General features: G+C 35.3%; 1 protein-coding gene across 1 annotated transcript in view; it reads right to left on the minus strand.

The window, feature by feature from the left end:
* The window catches only part of LOC123548428 (cysteine desulfurase-like), a 73,189-nt gene extending 60,910 nt beyond the window's left edge, over window positions 1-12,279 (minus strand). The window contains exon 1 of the mRNA XM_045335686.2: window positions 12,273-12,279. The gene's annotated coding sequence lies outside the window, so the exon portion shown is untranslated. The remainder of the gene's footprint in view (window positions 1-12,272) is intronic.
* Window positions 12,280-24,560: the final 12,281 nt, after the last annotated feature.

The following is a 24,560-nucleotide window of genomic DNA, read 5'->3' on the forward strand; positions in this document are numbered from 1 at the left end:
AATGAGGCTAACACATTCGGTTTCCCGATCTTCCATGCGGGCCTCAACATATACACAACATATATACAGTCAACATAATTCACAATATATATACAGTAAACAGTACGAAACATAATAAAAATGAAATATTTGAAGTAATGATTTTTATCAATTCATCACTAACAGTTTAGATATTAAGATGATTATATAATGCAACATGAAACGCGGCAATGCCACGAAACCAGGTTTTCAACACTTTTCATAAGAATAAACAAGAGTGCCAGAATGTCACAATATACGCCCGTCAAAGCAAATTTCTTTACTCTAGCACCTGTATTTGCAGATGTAATTTTAATGTTGTGGTTGTTTAGTAATCATTGTAATTCTTTTGTTTTTCTAAGTACACAAAAAAACTCCTTACCAGGTAGAGATACCTTAAAATACACCTAAAATTAGAAAGTAACAACTATGTTGTACCACAGAAAAGTGGTCTTGGTTTTTCCCTATGGTCAATTATAAAAAAGTTACAATATAAGTTATTTATAGCAACAACTAAGGGAAGTTATAAAAAAAAAAAAAAAAAAAATACAAAAAAAAAATTGTAAGTCCAAACAGAAATCCTTACCAGGTAGAGATTGGTCAAAATACACCTCAAAATTGGATGTAACATGCATGTTGTACTACAGAAAAGTGGTCTCGATTTTTCCCTACGTCTAGTAATGAAAAAGTTACAATATAAGCTATTTATAGTAACAACAAAGGGAAGTAATTCTAAAGAAGGGAACTGCGCAAGACACTTTGTCTCATGATGGTGTATCAGACATCCCAACTTTTTCTGAATGCCAAGTGGGAGTTTTTGCTTTCCAAAGTGGGAGATTGAGGTGTTCAAGTGGGATATTTTATACCGCGGTAATAATGTTCATGATAACGAAGCTTTTAACAAATCTAAAGATAATATACACTTATTTGCCTTTATAAAATCGCTAGTCTTAAAAAAATTCACTTGTCTATATCTAATTATTCATGCATTTTTAATGTTTTGGAACAATAATACATGAAGCCTTCTGTGCAAAATTAAATAGTTATGGCAATTTAAGCACTATGTCTAAATTCAAAACACCACTGAGAATTAAACCTGCACTTTTATTTCTTTTGTTGGAAAGAAGACTACCCAGGTGAACAGTACAGCTGTTAGAACTGTAAAAACAAAATGTATATAGCTAAAAGAATAATAGTTCAAGCAATAGGAAATTTACTGTTTGATTCTCATCCCTGTCAACCAGTATTTAAAACCCCTGGCTCAAATACTTTTATTGATCAAAATCCTGTTATCCAAAATTGAATGTCCGGGTATTGTTACACTTTCATAGATTTGCCCAAATCTCCAGTTAAAAGGATGTGTTTGACAAATTGTTATGATGCAAAGACAGTTTAACAGCATTTGATAGCAAGTGATATTAAAATTTACCATGACATTTTCTCTTATCAAAATGATTTTAAGAGAAATGTTTTTTAAAACCTAGCAGGTTGACTCGGCGACATTAATCAACACCTGGCTTTGTTAAATGGTGTAATAAACAATAATCAGCAGGGGTAGAATAAGGTGCAAAAATATCCGGAAGCTGTTGTTTACAGACTCGTCAGTAGTGATACAGTATCAGATAGGCGCAAAGAAGCGGATTATTTCATAATTTTTGTGTTCCCGATCGGATCGGGAGAGTTGGGATGTCTGGTGTATAATTGTGCCAAGTTACATCAAAATCCCTCTATGCATGAAGAAGATATGCTCCGGACAAAGTTTTCATTCTTGTATCCTTTGACCTCTAAGTGTGACCTTGACCTTAGACCTAGGGACCTGGTTCTTGCGCATGACACTCCGTCTCATGATGGTGAACAATTGTGCCAACATTCATCAAAATCCCTCCATGCATGTAGAAGATATGCTAACCCTAACCTAACCCTAACCCTATTTTTAGTAACAATGACCTTGACCTTGATCCCAAAAACCCCAAAATCAATCCCAAGCTACAACTTTATATAAGTTTTCTATACACCAAGTTTCATCACGATAGCTCATTCCTAAGTTAAGTTATTGACCGGAAACCCTTTTTCTATTTTAAGTAACAGTGACCTTGACCTTGACCCCAGAAACCCGGAAATCATTCCCAGCCTTTGTCTTGATATAAGCTACATACATACCAAGTTTTATTCAAATATCTTTACCGAACCAAAAGTTATTGACCGGAAACCCTTTTTCTATTTTAAGTAACAGTGACCTTGACCTTGACCACAGAAACCCCAAAATCAATCCCAGCCTTTGTCTTGATATAAGCTACATACATACCAAGTTTTATTCAAATATCTTTACCGAAACAAAAGTTATTGACCGGAAACACCAGTTTGACGCCGCCGCCGCCGCCCGCCCGCCCGCCTGCCCGACCGACATCTACCCCAATCTAATAACTCAGGTTTTCAACGAAAACCTGGTTAAAAATTTAGTTAGAGAATTGCCACTGGACATAAGACGTTTGAAATTTCCTAAGAGTGTCAGAATTTTGAATTTGTGTTGGAATGTCATTCCATATTTTTGGACCGGAGTAAGTAAATGACTTTCTAAACAACTCTTTTTTTGGTGTTGGTATAATTCAGTTTGAATTTTGTACAGATCTTAGGTTTAAGTTGTGCCTGTAATTAACTGTTTTGAATTTATTTTTCATGTAAAGTGGAAATGATGGTTCATTTAGAGATTCATACATGAGAATTGACTTCTTGTACATAATTCTTTGATCAAATGACATCCAATTTAGTTCTTTAAATAATTCATTTGAAGAGGTATCGAAACTTTTGTCTAAGATTATTCTGGCAGCTCTCTTTTGAAATTTGATAATGTCTGAAAGTAATTCATTGCTGCAGTTTTCCCAAATAGTGCAGCAGTAGTCCAAGTGAGGCAGTATGTAAGCATTAAAGAATAGTTTTCTAGAATGAAGATCAAGATATTGTTTAATTCTAAGAAGCAAGTAGAGCTGTGAATTACATTTTTTTAACATTGTTTGTACATGTGTTTTCCATTTTAGATTGTTGTCTACATATACTCCTAGTAGTTTTTCAGTGTCTGTCAATTCTATTTCTTGGTCTTGAAGGTGTAGAGTAGGTGGTGTAGTATTTCTTGATTTTGTATTTCTTATTGATAAGTTCATGGATTTAGTTTTTTTGTGCATTTAGAACCATTGCATTTTGTTTGCACCATGTGTCAACATTTTCAAGATCTGTTTGGAGATTTTCAATTACTTCCATTAAAGTATTTCCTGTAGCTGTGAGGGAAGTATCGTCAGCAAACATATTTTCATTATTCTTGGACATTTCAACACTGTCCGGGATACCGGGACGAGCATGTCATTTTCAGGACAATCCCGGACAATCCGAGATGTATCACATGTATGAATTTAGTGTCATATCGGCAGTCTGCTGTTATTGAAACCGGTGTCAGGGTAGATACAGTACGTCCAAAAATGAAAAGTTCCAATGGACACCCATCACCGTGATACCAGACTAGCGTGTTCAAAGAAATTTGACCACCCAGCTGGGTGATTTCACCGCAAATCGCAGTGAACAGGGTGTCCGGACACGGTGCTCGCCGAACACACTGTTTCGCGGCGAAATCGCGGCGAATTGCAGTGTTCATGGTATTGTTTTAAAATATGCTATTTTTCATTTTATTTTAACCAAAAATTAAAAGATACATTTATGTGTATGTTAACACAAAATATCATCGTAATTTTTCAGTTTCAATGTTCGTCTGCAAGGTCATTTTGGAAACTTTTCGTATTTTGAAGGTACAGCACTTGACACGAAGCGTATACGATGAGACAGTGCTTAATAAACAATAAAACTTGTAAATCCAGTTGTTTTATTTAGAGTTCACTTTTGCAGTTTTGTATGTTTGTTGCAAACTTCTGTTGTTATACTAACAATTACTTTAATACGATTACGTTATTTAAAACCCTAACGATTAATCTTCGTTCACAGTTTGGCATGGAGTTTGATAATTATTTAAGAGGTAAGTTACCAGTTAAAATTAATAGTTTTTGAATAACTAGTTAATTTGTAACGAATTTATTTGCTTTTGTAAATATCAAAAAAGAATTTGAAATTTAATTTTAATACACTATAGAATATCGGCATTAAAGTTTTCGCTCGGGAAAGAAAACAGTGGTATTCACTTAAAGTAAACAAAGTAATTATCCATTTAAACATTAAGATGCATGTCTACAAGTCTGAAACAACAAATTAATCAAAATATATCACATGAAATTTCAAATTTCAGGAAACTATTAATGTGTAACATACAGCTGTTAAAAATTGTTTTATCTGCTTTTTTTTCAGGGCAAGATTACGAAAAATAGACTAAGCAGGGGTGTAAAATTATTTTTCACACCACTCGCCCTGCAGGACTAGTAGCCAGTAATATCTACTCGCCCTTAGTGAACAGCCACTCGCCCTAATAATTGACACTTTTAATACTGTCACTTTTATGAAAGGAGTATTATGTACAATAGTATTATTTCCCGAAAAATATTTCTTTTGAAAAGTGTCTAAAAAATTTGGACACAATAATCATCGTCCATCCACCCGTGTTGAAAGAGAGGGAAAAAAACGTTAAAGATTATCGGTTATTATTCAGACGATAAACTAAGTAATCGACCTTGTTTTCATGATCAATTTACACCCCTCAAAGAGTCAGTATCTTGACATCTGAAGTGGAGATCAAAGCGGTATTTTTGCTCGAGATTGTCATGGCATTACGTCATGTTTTCGCGCCATGTGACACATCACTGTCTGATCGTACCGCATCGGTTCTTAAAATTGCTAAGAAATAGAAATCAATAAAAAGTTTCTTCTTTAATTTGTTATCAAAAGCGAATGTGCTATATCCCGTATAAAAGGTAAATGTCTCAAACGATAGTTACTATAGCGGATATCCTACCTCTGTGACCTATTTGCCTTCGAGGAATTTACATTATTGTTTGACAAAAAAAAACTTTTAAATTGTTGGTCAAAAAATACATGTACACAGATTCATTTAGAACTTATTAAAAACCGCAATGACATCACATTGCTTTATTTTAAAATCGCATTTCTATTTACGTTCACGAGGTCACGTAACCTATTCTGCCGCACTAATAGAAATCTGTTTGCCAAAAATCGTTTTACTCCATGTATTGTAATTGCTGCCGCTTTTTCATTATTTAAGATTTTTTTATTCTGTTTTTTGTTCTTTCTGGTCAAAAGTCTGAATTTTATGCCCAGGGTATTCATCATTTATTTACTTTTAGAAAAATAAGTAACTAAGATGGCGCTGTTTGAATTTTTACAAATGTTTATATGAAAATTTGACCGTTTTTATAGAATTTTGCCTACATTTCTGTCGATAGCTTATTAAAATCATTATAGAATTCAAATAGTATTATTTCTCAAGAGATGTTGAAAACTTGAAGCGAAAATGTTAAAAAATGAATGCACTACGCACGGTATTTGTGTACGTGACGATGTAAATTAGATATCTAATACGATAGGTCGCACGTGCTTGTGGAATGGAAAATTACCGGCATGACGTTTTGCTATCTTTACAATTCGCGGGTAAATTCCAGTCAATCCAGGTAGCGACTGAACCATCTCAAAGTTTGTTGACGTTTTGGAGTTGTAATTTCTGAATTTTGGTAAAGTAAGGACGTAAAAAACCACTCGCCCGATCGGTCGAGTATACAGCGAGGTCCACTGGTCCTACTCAGACTTTAACTCGCCAATGCGAGCGGGCGAGTGGAATTTTACACCCCTGCTAAGTGCTGAGTAAGAGCCTTGGAAGCAACAACTTACAATTTAATTTTTTTAAAATTTTTTTTTTGTAAACATAATCTTATTAGCATTAAATGTCATATATGTTTATAGCCTCATATAAAACAAAAACCTGTGTATCGATAATGCTTACAGAAATTATTAAAAAAGAAGTGTTTATTATATAATTCATATTATGTATTCACTACTGACAAAAATTGTTTATTCTCCATTCTGTATTATTTTTGGCAAGATTAAGATACTTTCATATTCGTAATATTTGCATATTTGTAATAACGCATATGATCTTTTTCATAAAATTTTGTCTGTGTAATAGACTAAAGGGAACAGAAACAAAATATGAAATAGAATTATACTGTTTAGTTTTAACAACTGCACGTGTATTTGTCACATTGTGTGTGTGATTATTACATGATGATTTATTGAATATGTCTGTCTGTATTTTGTGTAAATAATCTTTGATTGTTGGTATCGTTTTTATCTATGTACATGTTATGATTAAGAAATAAAATCAAATGGAAGCATTATATGAGAACGCAACATAGCAAAATATTTTTTCTTTCTAGTGTAAATCATTCTTGGCTTTATTTGTTTGAATTGTTTGTGCTTCCTAATAAATATTATATTCCGTTAAATTTCGTATAGAAAAAAAGGGAATTAATAAAAGATATAGAAGCCCGATTTTCGTTTTCTGCTTCTTCCCTCCTCTGGTGTTGTGCTGTAATTTTCACTGTTGTTGAAAGTTTCTACTAGTACCCGTAAGTATAGATAACAACTACTTTACGCTTTCATTATTTACTATAAACCATATGGAAATGATACATATTTATTAGTTGCTTTAAAACATCCTGTAGTGAACAGTCCCACACGATGGCCAAAAATCTAGTCGTATGTGATTATCACTACTCTTGTAGTCCAAGCAAGACTGTCTAGCTGAACGTGCCTCACGTATGACTAGCTTTAGGACCGTGCAGGACCGTATTACTAGCCACAACCGCGTCTTGCTCCGAAACTTCACTTCTGTTTTTTTATCTATTTTTTATATACTTGTAGTTGGTGTGTACCTGAAATATAAAACAATTGCTTCATAACTTTTGATTTATCCCTTGTTTCATTGTAAATTTTATGATAATAAATCATTACAAATTGAAAATAAACAAGACTACATGTACAAGTGAAAATGATATTGATTTAAACATCAAACAATTTTCATGACTTGATGTTAAAATTAACTGTTTGAAACTGCATTTTATAGAAAGAAGTTTTACTCGAAAACTATAAAATTTAAATACTCTTTCTTGATGTCGACAATTATCTAATTAGCACTTCTTATACCAACATGAACTTATTAATCATAAGTAACTTACCAAATAATTTCGCAACATGAGAAAATGGGCAAACATGCTAAATGAAAGGAAGACTTTGGCAGTTTAATTGCAACAGAGGAGAGTAAAACATTTATTCCAACATGTAATGTTAGTAGTAATTGTTAGTGGACGTTTTAACATTTTTTACATACAACTATTAACATAAACAAAGGAAACAAAACAGTTTATAATTACACATCTTATAAGCTTAGTGTTTACCTGAAAACAGAAAACAATATTGTTAAAACAAAATATAGGAGCATAAATTATCTTTCTACAATCAAAAACGGGATTAATTGAGACAATCTGAACACTGAGAATCACCGCAATTGCACACCGCAACGCACCGTGTCCGCCGATTGCTAGGCAGCCGATAACAGACTCGGTGTCCGTTTCGATGTGCTAGCGTGTTCGGGACACTGCAAAAGGACACAGTCAATCCTTTTTTGTCACAGAGGTCGCGCGAAAAATTGACTTTTCATCTTGGACGTACTGTATCTCCTCGTACCTGTCACATCATATTTTCCAAGATTTAAGTCTCTTATTTAAAATTATGGATTAAATTTAATCCATATGCAGGGGTGTAAAAAAAAATTTCACACCACTCGCCCTGCAGGACTAGTAGCCAGTAATATCTACTCGCCCTTAGTGAACAGCCACTCGCCCTAATAATTGACACTTTTAATACTGTCACTTTTATGAAAGGAGTATTATGTACAATAGTATTATTTCCTGAAACATATTTATTTTGAAGTGTCTAAAAAAATTGGACACAATAATCATCGTCCATCCACCCGTGTTGAAAGAGAGAAACAAAAAATGTTAAAGCTTATCGGTAATTATTCAGTTGATAAACTAAGTAATTGACCTTGTTTTCATTATCTGTTTACACCCCCTCAAAGAGCTAAAAGAAATGTGTCGGTATCTTGGCATCTGAAGTGGAGATCAAAGCGGTATTTTTGCTCGAGATTGTCATGGCATTACGTCATGTTTTCGCGCCACGTGACACATCACTGTCTGATCGTACCGCCTTGGTACTTAAAATTGCTGAGAAATGGAAATCAATAAAAAGTTTCTTCTTTAATTTGTTATCAAAAGCGAACGTGCTATATCCCGTATAAAAGGTAAATGTCCCAAACAATAGTTGTGGATATCCTACCCCTGTGACCTATTTGCCTTCAAGGAATTTACATTATTGTTTGACAAGAAAAACTTTTAAATTGTCGTGTCAAAAAATACATGTACAAAGATTCATTTAAAACTTATTAAAAACCGCAATGACATCACATTGCTTTATTTTAAAATCGCATTTCTATTTACGTTCATGAGGTCACGTAACCTATTCTGCCGCACTAACAGAAATCTGTTTGCCAAAAATCGTTTTACTCCATGTATTGTAATTGCTGCCGCTTTTTTATTATTCAAGATTTTTTTATTCTGTTTCTTGTACTTCTGGTCAAATGTCTGAGTTTTATGCCCAGAGTATTCATCATTTATTTACCTTTAGAAAGATATAAGTAACTAAGATCGCGCCTTTTGAAATTTTACAAATGATTATATGAAAATTCGACCGTTTTTATAGAATTTTGCCTACATTTCTGTCGATATCTTATTAAAATCATTATAGAATTCAAATTGTATTATTTTTCAAGGGGTGTTGAAAAATTGAAGCGAACATGTTAAAAAACGAATGCACTACGCACAGTTTTTGTGTACGTGTCGATGTAAATTAGATATTATGATAGGTCACACGTGCTTGTGGAATGGAAAAATACCAGGGCCCTCTCTACATTTTGGGGGATTGGGGCCGGGGCCCTTGGAGGGGGGAATTTCGCGCCGTTTTCAAGGGAGGGGGGGAATACATTCTGGAGATATGACATCTGATCATAACCCCTTAAATTAAGGTCAATTGAGTATTACAGATATCAAACTAATGTGAATATATCTGAAGTATTGTACAGAACATAATCTATTGAAAACAGGCAACTTTTATTTTCTTTTATCAAATCAGTTATGTGACATCCAATCAAGGTTCACATGTCGTCATTATCGGTAGAACTAGCAGTATCCACGGACATTGTCTCAGCAGCAGCCGGAGCAGGGCTTCCCTTCATCGTATCTACCTGATTGTGCATGTCTGGCCCTGATGAAACAGCAGTGTCTGTGACAGTAGTTGCTGCTTAAAAAGCAAATCTATTTTTGCGCATTTCGCCCCTGTTGCATCCGTGATCTTTTTACGGTATGATGTGCATTATGCGACATTTTTTTTCAAAGGGAAGTAACTTTGCATACACACATCCAGGGAACTGAAAAACGCGCATATTATACGGATCAGTAAAACCAGGGGTTCCACTAGACCTGAAAACCCAAGAGTCCCGGGACCCTTGGGTCCAAATTTTGAAGGATCCTTTTTCAAAATACAAGAGTCCTGCCCCAACACATCGATACAATTGACTATATTTTCTTATAAAGTAATACTAGGTAATTAATAGCTACTGCAACTAAGAACAATTTCTGTTTCAGGTCATATAATCTCATATTGTAAATAAATTTTTATCAAAATTCATTTTAATTTGATGAGGTTTTTCTTCAATATTTTTGTTTGTTAGCAGAAAAGTGCTAAAACACTGTAAAAATGTATCCAAAAACGTACTATCTGGATACTGGTACACTTTTGGAATGTCGTCTGAAATGTTATTTTTGCCAGTTAACTTGGTCCACTAAGGTAAACCAGAGATAGTTCCTCAAATAATGATGCTACTTTTCATTAAAAATTGCATTGAAAGTCAAGTTTTTGTAGTGAATTTTGGAAAAATTGCATATGTCATCGGGTGTAATTAGAATCGTGAATGGACATTCTAAACTTTTTTTTACTTTCCAAATTCATTTAAATTTGTGGGTTTTCTCGTTGATATTAAGGTACTGTCATTAAACAATGATCTAATTTAAAGTTTGCATGAAGAAATCATGCAGGACACTTTTCACATGCTCGGTAATCAGCTGGTTGCTTAATTACGATAATAATTGGCGCCTTTTTTGACAGTATGCAGGCTCAATACGGGTAATGCTTTATCAATTTATGTTAACACTCTGTTGATTCTCATTACCTATGTTCACTCGCCGTGACATAACTTGCTGATAAAGAAAAATCAGCGTGGCATGTCCACAGGATAAAGGGTGGGAATTTAGCAGAAGATCAAAGGCAGGAGGGCATGACCGCGAGTGTTTATTTTGAATACACGTGTTTATCGTGGACATAGTTTTACTGTAGGAAATGACTGATAAGAGGAAGGATTATCAAAGGAAAATGTCTCCGGGTCCCGAGTGACGCACAGGCAATTATCATGCCGGGTCCTTTCAGCGTCTTTTGAAAATCTCCCAGACCCAGTTCCCGGGTCAAATGGAACCCTAGAGTAAACCTTTATCAGGCCCATTAAGTTACGAGACGCTCCTAAGACTATCGGGTATCGATTTTTTTCTTGATTTTTTTTTCTTTCGAGGGGGAATTTTTCTACACTTGGGGGAAAAAAACATACTATTTCGAGGGGGGAACGGGGCCAAATTTCGGCCCCAAAAATCGGCAAACGAGGGCCCTGAATACCGGCATGACGTTTTGATATCATTACGATTCGCGGGTAAATTCCAGTCAATCCAGGTAGCGACTGAACCATCTCAAAGTTTGATGCAAAAAACCACTCGCCCGATCGGTTGAGTATACAGCGAGGTCCACTCCTCCTACTCAGACTTTTAACTCGCCAATGCGAGCAGGCGAGTGGAATTTCACACCCCTGATATGAAGTTTCTACATAAATATTAATGTTTAATTTATTAAAGCAAGTGAGTCTGACCAGTATATTATGACTTTTTTATTTTTTAAGGTCTTCGTTTTCCTAACAATAAAATGGGTGTCAGACGTTTCACCCCCAAGACTGTGCCTCCCAAGACTTTTCCTCCCCCACTATTGTAATCTAAATCTACTTATATTTTTCATAATTATATCACATAATTAAAACTTGAATCCATTTGAATAACATAGAAAAAAAATTAATCATTTAGAAGTCTCAACAAATTGACATTTAAAAAGATCAACTGATTAAGCTGACTACATGTATGTTACCCTAAATTCAGTGTACAATTTATAGCGAGCTCGAGAATCGAGCTTTACAGTAACGCAAGTATACTTTCACACTTGGTGATGGATTTGAAAAGTTTCGTCGGAAGTTCATAAAAAGCGCTACCTAGCGGACGGGTGCTCACAGGAAATACTTCTTTCCGGAGTGAATACAGAACTTCATTCAATTGCTAAAAAATATTCATCACTCAACAATGATGAAAGAATGATTTACAGTTGTTTGAAAAAATATTATTTTCATTTAAAAGATCAAGCATCGGCCAGAAAATGGAAAAAAATGTCATAAATAAGCAGAAAGAAACGGGAACGCGGTAATGACGTCACGGTGACATTGGCTTCCCATAAATTTTGCAACGTATGATATTCACTGTTACAGGTATGGTGACACTAAATGTAGAGTTTTTCGACAAGTGAATAGGTTCTCCTGAATTCTTGTGTGTAGTGAATAGTTTCTTTGTGACAAATAAATGATGCATAATATTTTTAGCTAAATCCAATTTCTTTGAGCTTGCTTTGAGGCTTTGCCTTATTTCACATTAGAATTATGGTCCGTAAAGTAACAAATTATCTTCATAAATGCCCTAACAACCTATACAAAATATATTTCAGTATATTAAAAATTGGGGGTGAAAAGTCTAGGGTTTGTAAAATTGGGGGTGAAAAGTCTTGGGAGGAAATGTCTTGGGGGTGAAATGTCTAGGGGTGGAAAAGTCTTGGGGGTGAAACGTCTGGAATTCCAATAAAATGCAGATACGGGTATGGCTTAGAGGGATGACAATTGATAAAATATCAGATCATAAAATAAGTCATCCCCGATCCAATGAGTAAACTAGATTTTGATGGTGACATCTTGTATCAATACACTAGAGCCACGCTCAAACCTGGTCGAAACCTGACCACTCCCCACCCACTTGAATATAACGGATAAATGATGTTTTTACCGTCGATGCTTGAGTGACATGCTCTGCGACTGACATCGAAAAGAAAGGACTCCTTAATTAAATACCACGCATTTCGGCAGACGTCGAAAACATCATAATTCTATTACGTACTTCAATATTCTGCGATGAAAGCGAGTAATGATAAAATCTGAGATATATTCGATTAAAAATATTTTTCATAAAGTTCAAATGAATGAAACATAATATGCAAAATCATAACTATTTTTTCAATTACATTTACGTTGTTAAAGCAAAACTTAAAAATTTTTTTCGGACTACTAGCAGGAATTCGCACAAATGTCAGCCTGCACGGTCGGCCGCTACGAATGTCAAATGTGAGGAAAGACAGCTGAATGATCTCCATATATCAGAGACAGATAATCATGGCTTTATCAGGTATTGTCAAGGCAAATTTTGCAAAGTTATCTCAATCCAGCCATATACTCTTGGGGAGTATTGTGCAGAGTCGAGCAGATTTTGACATTTGACACTATCCTAGGCTGTCCAGACAACAGGTTACTTACTACCTTAGGTACCATGAATACAACAGTGAGGATTTGAATGATGGTGCAATAAAGAATTTCATGACGAACAAGTTGGCAGCCAACTATCCAATTGAGATCGACGCGCAAGTGCGTCTTCGAATAAATGACAGACGAGCACCGGGACAATTTGTTTGGAATTTTGATGCCAGCAGGTGTTTGGCACTGATATTTGAAAGCTTTTAGTTTTACTGTTAGGGTATACTCCATTGAAGTGTGACAATAATATGAATGTGAAATTGAACTTCATGATCTTATTTTCAGATTTTCACAAAGATAACTACAAGCTCAATATGATGGAATGTACAAAAGACATTGTAGCTTTCAATGAATGCACATTCACTTAATGATTGTACGGTTGAGATAATTCAAGCAGCTTTATGAGTTAGACCCTTGAATTTACGATCATGCCCGATAAACAAACAATATTAATTAGAACAATATTCACTGTTTTCTGGAGCTTGCAAAGTTTCTACATTAATGCTCGACTTATATGTTCTAGCTGGGACTGCAAAGCATTCTTGGAAGCATTTTGACGTGCATTACCGTAAATTTTGTAGAGACATAGTGCTGAAAAAAGACAGTGAAGGATATTTAATCAGCATCAAATGAAGAAGCTCCATTTTAAGAATGAAGATTCTGGATTGCACATAGAGCATTTGAGATGAGTACAAAGGCTCTATCAGAGTAATGAACTGTTATAATGTTGCAAATCCAAATATAGTTCCTATGGGGAAATCTGATTCAGCAACTATAAACACCTTATCTAAGCTGAACAGATTATTCATCATTCTAATAGTCCCTGTGACAATTTTGATATGATAAGATGCTTCTGAACATCTGATGAAAAAAGGGGATTTGTAGTGCACATGGAACCAGATTTGATGAATTTGTATGCAAAAGTGATATCAACTTTAGAGAATAATTATTTTAAAAGAAGAAAAACGAGCTGCAAAAGAAACTGAAATGAAATGTAGCAACGCATTACTCAAATGCACTGTCCACGTCAATTTCTCGTATTTGACACTTCCAGAAACGTTGACAGGGTACGAGATGATATCACAATACAGTTATTATTGATCATATTGTAAAAAACTAATAGACTTGTCTAAACGGAAAATTGTTGCCAGAATTTTTTTAAACCTGCAATATCCATTGATATTGAATGGAGTTAATCATATTTGATCAAAATGGATTGATTGAAAGTTACAATGATCATTACGCTATTATGTTCATGAATGCTATAATTCTTTTGATTTCACTGGCAGTATTTTTAAGATTTGATTTCTATACATATTAACAATTATAAACATTTTGCCTAGAAATGATAAATATAAGACTATTGTATTATAATTTGTCAGTTAATAACAAATATTATTAAGCTGAAATTCTTAGAAATGCAAGTTTTAAACTTAAATTCTCGATTACTGCCAGGATAGATTAATCAATGAATTAGAATTTACAAATTATTTAAATTTACTTTGTACATTTATTGAAATATCTCAATATCTATCAAATGCAAATGTAAGACTGGCAATTATATGGAAAGCATCTGAAATAGTCCTTTTTTCAAACCTTTCATATTAAAGGGGAGTTAATTAGAAAATTTCATAAAAATAATAATTCACATTTCTATTATCTTACCCTATGTTGGGTCTTTTTGTTTCTAAATCTTAACAGACATGCTTAATGAAAAGTGGTAATAATGTTCTTATGACATGTTAATGTGATTGACCCTTTAAGTCTTGGGTGGCCTAAATTTAAAAGTTATGTCAGATTTAGTTTATGTAAGTCAAACATTAAATTATGAAAACACTTAAAGGTAGATATATGGTTCAGTACTGTAGCCTGTAGGGAATACATTTTATTACATATTGTTGCTCTTTAATAAATACCTCAATATTAATGTGAAAAATAAAGTATGTTTTGTCAATCCAATGTCAATGCCTAGTAGTTAGTTTAAAACAATTGAATTATGACTAGATAAACAACTTTTAATCTCTTGAACCCCTTAGATTTCGAAAGTAACTTGACACAAGTTCACCAATCGAGATGACTGAGAGCGATTTTGATGGCTCACTTTAAGGGCAAGTCACCTTAGGGTCAAAAGTCAATACTGTTTCGTTCTGCTTCTGTACTCTTGAATGCTTGAGGATTTTAAGGAACTTGCACAAATGTTCACACATCGAGAAATGAGAGGCATGTTAATGGCTTGCTTTAAGGTCAGGTCACATAAAGGTCAAAAGGGCATCCTTGGTATATTGCTTCCTTGCGATGCTCTTGTTCACTTATAGAAATATTAGAGGGAGGGCATTTTTCACAAACAGAAATATTTAAGGGAGAGATGTACTTTTACTTACTTACAGAAATATGAGGGCAGAGTATTTATTTACATTTACTAACACATAACAGGAGTTTTCCAAATCTTCTAGAAACTTTCATTGAAGCATTTTAGTATCTTACATTTATATCTATAATATTATTGATTTTTATCTTATCAGTACTAAATTTTAAACATTTTATGTTGATTTTGATTTTTTTTTTTTTTAAGTAAAACATCTATCAAGGTGATCAATAAGATACAGAATTTGGTTGATTCGCCACTGTATTCATGTACGAAGATCCGTCAGTTTTAATAAGAACTGCTGTAATGTTTAGAAGAAAATATAAAAAGAAACACTTCTTCAGTGTGGTTCAAACCATTTATGTCAAATTGTGCTGGTCATCCCAATGGTTTTGACTAGCTCTACATCAGCATAGCCTAGCATATTATTATTTTATTCAACAGTTCTTTGATAAAGTCAACATGAAAAGACACTCGTGTACAATCCTTTAAAGCTATTAATGATAAGATAGTGAAAGATGTTTAAAATGTGAAGCTTTGCCAATAATTTTTGTCGAGCCCGCTTGCGGTGAATTCGATATAGTCGTCACTTTTGGCGGGTTGTTGTATGTGCGTTTGTCAGTGCGTGCATCCGTTCGATTTTGTCCGGACCATAACTTTGACATGCATGGACCAATCTTGTTTATATTTGGCATGAATGTTTACCTCAGTGAGAAGGAGTGTCATGCGCAAACCCCATGTTCCTATCTCAAAGGTCAAGGTCACAGTTGGAGGTCAAAGGTCAAATTGAAGTTTGTCCGGAGCATTTCTTCTTCATGCATGGTGGGATTTTGATGTAACTTGGCAATGAAATTGGCATGAATGTTCACCATTGTGAGATGGAGTGTCATGCGCAAGAACCAGGTCCCTATGTCTAAGGTCAAGGTCACACTTAGAGGCCAAAGGTGCTGGCGGGCTCGACATGCTGCCCATGGGCATGCAGAATGTCTTATGTCTCCCTCCCACTTGGGGAGACGTATTGTTTTTGCCCTGTCCATCCGTCCATATGTCACACTTCATTTCCGATCAATAACTAGAGAACCATTTGACCTAGAACCTTCAAACTTCATAGGATGGCAGGGCTTATGGAGTAGACAACCCCTATTGTTTTTGGGGCCACTCCATCAAAGGTCAAGGTCACAGGGGCCTGAATATGGAAAACCATTTCCGATCAATAACTTGAGAACCACTTTACCCAGAATGTTGAAACTATATAGGATGATTGATCATGCAGAGCAGATGATCCCTATTGATTTTGGGGTCACTCTATTAAAGGTCAAGGTCACAGGGACACGAACATGGAAAACCACTTCCGGTCAGTATCTTGAGAACCACCTGACCCAGGATGTTGAAACTTCATAGGATGATTGGACATGCAGAGTAGATGACCCCTATTGATTTTGGGATCACTCTATTAAAGGTCAAGGTTGCAGCGGACAAAACATGGAAATCCATTTCCGGTCAATTACTTGAGAACCATTTGACCTAGAACCTTCAAACTTCATAGGGTGATAGGACTTACTGAGTAGATGACCCCTATTATTTTTGGGGTCGCTCCATGAAAGGTCAAGGTCACAGGGGGCTGAACATCGGAAACGCTTTCCAATCAGTAACTTGAGAACCACTTGACCCAGAATGTTGAAACTTAATAGGATGATTGAACATGCAGAGTAGATGACCCCCTACTGATTATGGGGTCACTCAATCAAAGGTCAGGGTCACAGGGGCTGAACATAGAAAACGGTTTCCAATTCATAACTTGAGAACCATTAGGCCCAGAATGTTGAAACTTAGTGGAAGGTTTGGACATGCCAAGTAGATGATCCCTATTGTAGTCAACCATCAGTGTCTCTTTGACTTCCGCTCCTGTCCCCTGTTGACTTCTGGCACATACGACTATGCATTGGGGGAGACATGCGCTTTTCTACAAAAGCATCTTCTAGTTTCTAGTATTTTTATCCTCCGCCAAAGGCGGAGGGATATAGCTTTGGCGTTGTCCGTCTTTCCGTCCATCCATGCGGAGCCATATCTAGGAAGTGGTTGGGAATAACGTATAATGGGTATTTTTTTACCTGCTGCTAATTTTTACTATTTTTTAAGACCAAATCAGATTCGTAAATTTTGGCCTCATATAAATTTGCCATGTAAAGTCAAGTAAACCAGTAGACCTTGTGATTTTGTAAATTTTAAAATCGTATTAAATGAAATCGTGTTTTTACCCCAAATCGGTAAACTTTTACAGCAGTAAAAATAACCCGTTATACGGTATGTAAATAAAACTTCATATACATTTTCACCACTATGGGGTTATGCGGCCCGTCAAGTTTCAGTCAGATTGCCCAACTAACACCAGAGTTATGGCCCTTAGAAGTTTCAACTGCTGACTATATAGGGTACTATAAATATGGCAATTTCTGCTTCATAACTTGTGATATATTTGACCTAGAACTATGAAACTTAAATTGAATTTAGACCACCATAACTTGGTAGTGCACACACAATTTCATCAGGACCTCTTTAGTAACTTCAGAGTTATTGCCCTTTAATTGTTTAAAAATCCACATATTTTTTACATAACAAACTAACCAATGGGTAGAATTTCATTAAACTTGTTTCATTTTTTTCCATGAACATTCATTGTAAACATGTGAAGTTGTGTACCCACACCCGGTCACCCCCACCGCTTTGGTCACCCCCTCCCCACTAAATCAACTTGCAAAAGTTGTACCCTTCCGCCACCTGGCTTCTCCACCCAGTCACCCCCACCACCATGATCATGCAGCATCCCTCCCCCACCCCCAACATTTTTTTCTTCTTAATTTTTAGCTCATCTGATTTTTTGAAAAAAAATGATGAGTTATTGTCATCACTTGAGCGGTTGTCGGCGTCTGCGTCGGCGTTGCCTGGTTAAGTTTTATGTTTAGGTCAGCTTTTCTCCTAAACTATCAAAGCTATTGCTTTGAAACTTGGAATACCTGTTCACCATCATAAGCAGACCCTGTACATCAAGAAACATAACTCCATCTTGCTTTTTGCAAGAATTATTGCCCCTTTTTGACTTAGAAAATATCAGATTTCTTGGTTAAGTTTTATGTTTAGGTCAACTTTTCTCCTAAACTATCAAAGCTATTGCTTTGAAACTTGGAATCCTTGTTCACCATCATAAGCAGACCCTGTACATCAAGAAACATAACTCCATCTTGCTTTTTGCAAGAATTATTGCCCCTTTTGGACTTAGAAAATCAGTTTTCTTGGTTAAGTTTTATGTTTAGCTCAGTTTTTATCCTAAACTATCAAAGCTATTGCTTTAAAACTTGCAACTCTTGTTCACCATCATAAGATGACCCTGTACAGCAAGAAACATAACTCCATCCTGCTTTTTGCAAGATTTATGGCCCCTTTTGGACTTAGAAAATATCAGATTTCTTGGTTAAGTTTTATGTTTAGGTCAACTTTTTCTCTTAAACTATCTAAGCTATTGCTTTGAAACTTGCAACACTTGTTCACCATCATAAGCTGACCCTGTACAGCAAGCAACATAACTCCATCCTGCTTTTTGCAATAATTATTGCCCCTTTTGGACTTAGAAAATCATTTTCTTGGTTGAGTATTATGTTTAAGGCAACTTTTCTCATAAACTATCAAAGCTATTGCTTTAAAACTTGCAACAGTTTTTCACCATCATAAGTGGACACTGTACATCAAGAAACATAACTCTATCCTGCTTTTTGCAAGAATGATGATGGCCCTTTTTAGACTTAGAAAATCATGGGTAGGACAATATTTCTATTATACAAAAAAAATCAGATGAGCGTCAACACCCTAAAGGCGGTGCTCTTGTTTATTTTCTATCAATATTTATTATCAACATTTGAAGTTTTGTACCCTCATCCTGTCATCCCCTCCCCCCTCCACCCCCAAAAAAAATCAAAACATTTTTTTAGCTCACCTGTCACAAAGTGACAAGGTGAGCTTTTGTGATCGCGCGGTGTCCGTCGTCCGTGCGTCCGTCCGTCCGTAAACTTTTGCTTGTGACCACTCTAGAGGTCACATTTTTCATGGGATCTTTATAAAGTTGGTCAAAATGTTCATCTTGATGACATCTAGGTCAAGTTCGAAACTGGGTCACATGCCATCAAAAACTAGGTCAGTAGGTCTATAAATAGAAAAACCTTGTGACCTCTCTAGAGGCCATATATTTCACAAGGTCTTCATGAAACTTGGTCAGAATGTTCATCTTGATGATATCTAGGTCAAGTTCGAAACTGGGTCACATGCCGTCAAAAACTAGGTCAGTAGGTCTAAAAGTAGAAAAACCTTGTGACCTCTCTAGAGGCCATATATTTCACAAGATCTTCATGAAAATTGGTCAGAACGTTCACCTTGATAATATCAAGGTCAAGTTCGAAACTGGGTCATGTGCCATCAAAAACTAGGTCAGTAGGTCAAATAATAGAAAAACCTTGTGACCTCTCTAGAGCCCATATTTTTCATGGGATCTGTATGAAAGTTGGTCTGAATGTTCATCTTGATGATATCTAGGTCAAGTTCGAAACTTGGTCATGTGCAGTCAAAAACTAGGTCAGTAGGTCTAAAAATAGAAAAACCTTGTGACCTCTCTAGAGGCCATAAATTTCATGAGATCTTCATGAAAATTGGTCAGAATGTTCACCTTGATGATATCTAGGTCAGGTTCGAAAGTGGGTCAGATGCGGTCAAAACAAGGTCAGTAGGTCAAATAATAGAAAAACCTTGTGACCTCTCTAAAGGCCATATTTTTCATGGGATCTGTATTAAAATTGGTCTGAATGTTCATCTTGATGATATCTAGGTCAAGTTTGAAAGTGGGTCACGTGCCGTCAAAAACTAGGTCAGTAGGTCAAATAATAGAAAAACCTTGTGACCTCTCTAAAGGCCATATTTTTCATGGGATCTGTATGAAAATTGGTCTGAATGTTCATCTTGATGATATCTAGGTCAAGTTCGAAACGGGTCATGTGCGGTCAAAAACTAGATCATTAGGTCTAGAAATAGAAAAACATTGTGACCTCTCTAGAGACCATACTTGTGAATGGGTCTCCATAAGAACTGGTCAGAATGTTCACCTTGATGATATCTAGGTCAAGTTTGAAACTGGGTCACGTGCCATAAAAAACTAGGTCAGTAGGTCAAATAATAGAAAAACCTTGTGACCTCTCTAGAGGCCATACTTTTCATGGGATCTGTATGAAAGTTGGTCTGAATGTTCATCTTGATGATATCTAGGTCAAGTTTGAAACTGGGTCAACTGCGGTCAAAAACTAGGTCAGTAGGTCTAAAATTATTAAAATCTTTTGACCTCTCTAGAGACCATATATTTCAATGGATCTTCATGAAAATTGGTCAGAATTTTTATCTTGATAATATCTAGGTCAAGTTCAAAAATGGGTCACATGAGCTCAAAAACTAGGTCACTATGTCAAGTAATAGAAAAAAACAACGTCATACTCAAAACTGGGTCATGTGGGAAGAGGTGAGCGATTCAGGACCATCATGGCCCTCTTGTTTTTCATTCCTTTTTGTTTAAATTTTTTAAACCTTCCATGAATATTTATCAGCATGTGAAGTTGTAACCCCATCCACCCACCCACGTTCCAGATTTCTTACCTGATTGTGCTCTCTTTAAAGGACATCTGTTCTTTTAAGTTCAAATGTACATGTTAAACAGCCACACTTGGTGCCAAACTACTCAAATACAATATTTTGTTCTAGTTACACTTCAAGCTCACATTTCAAATAATTGCATATAATTCTAAAAGCTAAGCTTATTACAGTAAACATATTCCATTCAAAATATTTTCATTAGTAACATACATTTATTATGTAAACATACATTTATTATGTACACTTAAAACATTTGTTTTCCGTTAAATTGATCCTGACTAATGAAATTATTTGCTTCTTTGTAACATTCTTAACTTTTTGCCAGATATATTTCTTTGCCATTCCTCGCCACAAGTTCGGCGGGGGATACCAATTCATCAAATTTGCTTGTTATTTAACACGTTTGATATCTGTGTAGACCGGCAGAAATGTATTTTTTTTTATCTCGTGCATGTTTTTTTTTTAAACATGAAACTATGTTTACATATATTTATAAGTGTATAGTATTTTAAACCTAACACAGGACTGTTTATACACATCAGTGTATATATTTTATGTTTTCGTAGTTACTGTGTACTAGTAGTAAGTGTTTGCATAGATTTCTGTAATGAACTTGTCTATTTTTCAGTTTGGACAGTGCCATTAAAAGGGGTGCTTATGACTTACCAAAAAGATACTAACTGAATGGCAAGCAGTGCAGATCTTGATCATTCCATAGCTCTCAATTGTATTTTATTAGAAAGGTGGTACTTTTTAGCTCAACTATTTGAAGAATATGGAGAACTATGCTTGAACACTATCAAAGATATTCAACTGAGACTAGGAATACTTGCATATAGTGACAGTGTGCACATGTATCACAAGGGACATTACTCTGCCAGCAATATTTTCAGAGTTATGCCCCTTTTTAGCTTGACTTTTTTGCACTCGGCGCCGGCATCACCGTTGGTTAAAGTTTTTGATAAAGTCAAATATCTCTGTTACTATCAAAGCTTTTGACTCGAAACTTAAAATAGTTATTAACTATCAAAGTCTACACTAGGAGAAACAATCCCCATAACTCTGATTTGAACTTTAACAGAGTTATGCTCTTTTTTAACTTAGAATATTTTGGTTAAAGTTTTTGATAGTCAGATATCTCTGTTACTATCAAACTTTTGACTTGAAACTTAAAATAGTTATTTACTATCAAAGTCTACACCAGGAGAAACAGTCCCCATAAATCTGTTTGAATTTTGACAGTAATGCTCTTTTTTAACTTAGAATTTTTTGGTTAAAGCTTTTACTGGCAAAGCTCTAATTCAGAGTCAAGCACTGAGAAAAGTCGAACTCATTGTCATCAGGCAGCTCTTGTTAACTTAGAAATCTGATTAAAATTATTCATAATGATAACTGTCTCTGCAATGCATTGATACTTTGGATTCAAACTTCACACAGGGTAAGTAAATTTAGTCATAGGTCCAGGTCCTAGAGAACTTGTATTTTAACAAAATTACATGCCTTTTTATACTCTGAAAACTCGTGTGTTGATACTGCCTTTGTAAGTACTTGGGGGATATTGTATTGAATTTTCACACATGTCTTGGGGTCATTGCATACTATCACTGGGCCAAGGTCAATAACTCTGAATTATATTTTAACAGAACTATACCACTTTGTCTACTTATTTCATATTGAGGTTTTGCATGCAACTTAAAATCTTTCTAAGTACTTGGACTATTGGATTGAGACTACAAAGCTATGTTAGGGGTCATTGTATAACATCGCTTATCTTGGACTTGTATTTTAACAGAACTATGCCTCTTTTGTAAATACTGCAAACAAATTTCTGCCATTGTAAGTAGTTGTAAATTACAGCATGTTTTATAATTTTGACCCTTATTGTGACATAGTTGTAACAGTAATATTATAAAATCCATTTTATTGACAAGCTTTTGAATAGTCGAGCGCGCTGTCATCAGACAGCTCTTGTTTACTTAAAATTTGTGTTAGTTCCTCATTCCTTTGTATTGCATATTGTCTAGTCGTATGAGCTTTGGCTGGAGCAGCTAGGTCATGTTCTTGATATACATCCTCTTTGATAGTTTCTAAGGGCATTACATATTCTTAGTGTGTTTACATACATTTATTTAGAAATGTATAAGGTTTTAAACATATAGTACTGTTTATGCATTAACATGTTTATTTTTGTTTGCATAATTACTGCATAATTCTTGTCCACATTTTGAGATATGGAAATTGTGCATAATACATCTTTTAACCTTTAACCTGCTGGTGGCAAGTGATTCTGCTTTTGCTACCAGCGCAGACCAAGATCAGTAGGAAGCGCGGATCATGGTCTGCACTGTTTGCTATTCAGTCATTAAAATTTTAGTGAACACCCCTTGAAATGATAAAATCAGACTAAATTAATCGCAGGCTTAGCGCAAAATGGTTGTAACTTATATGAAATAAAGAAGGAGTTACAACCGTTTTGCGCTAAGCCCGCAAAATGGTATTTCCCAAATTGAAGGATGGACCAGTCCATTTTAGAAACTTAGCAGGGTAAAGGTTAAGATGCTAAGTGACATGTTCAGTTACAGTTGTGATATTTTGTGAATCTTGACTTGTGTATGAGTTTCGTTATATGAGAAACAGCCTCGAAACATTGTATGCATTAGTTGAGTTAGTAGGCCAAAAACCATAATCATTTTTGTCAAGTTACTCTTTATTGTATGTTAATCAGAACTAAAGACTTGATTCAATAAGTTCTAGACAGTATATTTTAGCTCACCTGAAACGAAGGTTCAGAGTGAGCTATTAGTATAGGTGGATGGTCCGCCAGCCGTCGTCCATCGTCCACATTTTCACTAAAACATCTTCTCCTCTGAAACTACTGGTCAGAATAACACCAAATTTGGTCTTAGCATCCTGGTGAGGTCCTCTATCAAGTGTGTTCAAATGGGGGCACTTGGCCCCTTTTAGGGTCCGCTAGAGCTGAAAGTAGAAAAACCTTTAAACTACTTCTTTTCATGAATCATTAGAATGCCAATGTGTTCAAAATTGGCCCCGCCCTGGGGCTCACTGGTTTTACATAGAATTATATAGGAAAAACTTTTTTTTCAATTTCTTTTTTAAGCTTGAGTAAAGAAATTTGTTCAAGCAAGCAACTAAACATCATGGCCCTCTTGTTTAGGGTTGAAAGGAAAACAGTTGTAGCTTGTATTAAAGGAGTTACGCCAGTTTTCCAGTTAGCCCTGAATTTATACTTTTGTAGGGTATAGTAAGAAGATAAACTTGTTTCTGCGTGAAATGTTCTTTAAAAATTTGATGTAAATGAAAGCAGTTCAGCCTGTTTTGCATCATACTAGTAAGATACCAACATAAATTTTTGTTATTTTACAGACTTAGAAATAACAGAGGTATATCCCTTTAACAGCATCATGTGTTTACTCATTTATTCAGCCAGTGCCATGCAGCACATTTTCAGAATTTTCAAATACTTATTATCTCCTCTCCCACGATGCCATTAAGCAGTATGGTTATGGTCTCTATGCATAATCATTAATGGGTGAGTCAGTCCATAACTTACTTGTCCTGAGCATCTGAAACTATTTTAATATCTGCTTCAGTGGGAGATGGCCACGTCCAACATGGCTCTTAGTCTGAAGTGGTGTAGTGGTTAAGATGTTGGCTTCTCAGCCTGGGGGTCGTTGGATCGAGTCCAACTAGAGTTATGAC

The sequence above is a fragment of the Mercenaria mercenaria genome, chromosome 6 (genome assembly GCF_021730395.1).
Source record: "Mercenaria mercenaria strain notata chromosome 6, MADL_Memer_1, whole genome shotgun sequence".
NCBI lineage: Eukaryota > Metazoa > Mollusca > Bivalvia > Venerida > Veneridae > Mercenaria > Mercenaria mercenaria.